The 818-nt window shown below is 49.6% G+C and overlaps 1 non-coding gene across 1 annotated transcript; it reads left to right on the top strand.

The window, feature by feature from the left end:
* The first annotated feature begins 443 nt into the window (after positions 1-443).
* On the top strand, positions 444-517 carry TRNAS-GGA (transfer RNA serine (anticodon GGA)). The gene has a single exon. It is a non-coding gene; the product is annotated as a tRNA-Ser (tRNA).
* Positions 518-818: the final 301 nt, after the last annotated feature.

Here is an 818-nt window from a genome sequence, read left to right as displayed (position 1 = left end):
CCCAAGGTGGAGTAGATTTGTAATAAGGGAGTAATTACTCATTGCATTCACCCAAGCGCAGCCATACGGCTACAAAGGAACAAAACACCTACAAAACACCTTTCCCGCTTCGAGTTATAGATCAATTCGCTCTCACCCTGCCGTCTGCTCTGCTGACTGTCCTGGTTAGCTCAGTCGGTAGAGCGACGGCCCGGAAAGGCGGTAGTGCCGGGTTCGATTCCCGGATCAGGACGAATTTTTCTTTAACTATGAAGTTTCTGAGAAAGCTGTATAGCTTTCCTTTGTAGCCGTATGGCTGCGCTTGGGTGGATGCAATGAGTAATTACTCCCTTATTACAAATCTACTCCACCTTGGGGGATTCCCCTAAATATTTGACCAACACCTTTCCCGCTTCGAGTTATAGATCAATTCGCTCTCGCCCTGCCGTCTGCTCTGCTGACTGTCCTGGTTAGCTCAGTCGGTAGAGCGACTGCCCCGGAAAGGCGGTGGTGCCGGGTTCGATTCCCGGATCAGGACCAATTTTTCTTTAACTACAAAGTTTCTGAGAAAGCTGTATAGCTTTCCTTTGTAGCCGTATGGCTGTGCTTGGGTGGATGCAATGAGTAATTACTCCCTTATTATAGTACCCGGGTTCGAACCCAACTTCGGCGGCGGCGTTTCGATGGAGGCGAAACGAAGAGGCGTCCGTGTGCTGTGCGATATCAGCGCACGTTAAAGATCCCCGGGTGGTCGAAATTACAATTACTCCGTAGCCCTCCACTACGGCTCCTCTTTCTCTATTTTCACTTTAACTCCCACCTTCCTTTCTCCCTTCCTT

This window comes from Amblyomma maculatum, chromosome 7 (genome assembly GCF_055883805.1).
Source record: "Amblyomma maculatum isolate TAMU_Amacu chromosome 7, ASM5588380v1, whole genome shotgun sequence".
Taxonomy (NCBI): Eukaryota; Metazoa; Arthropoda; class Arachnida; order Ixodida; family Ixodidae; genus Amblyomma; species Amblyomma maculatum.
This window is presented reverse-complemented; position numbering and strand designations above follow the sequence as displayed.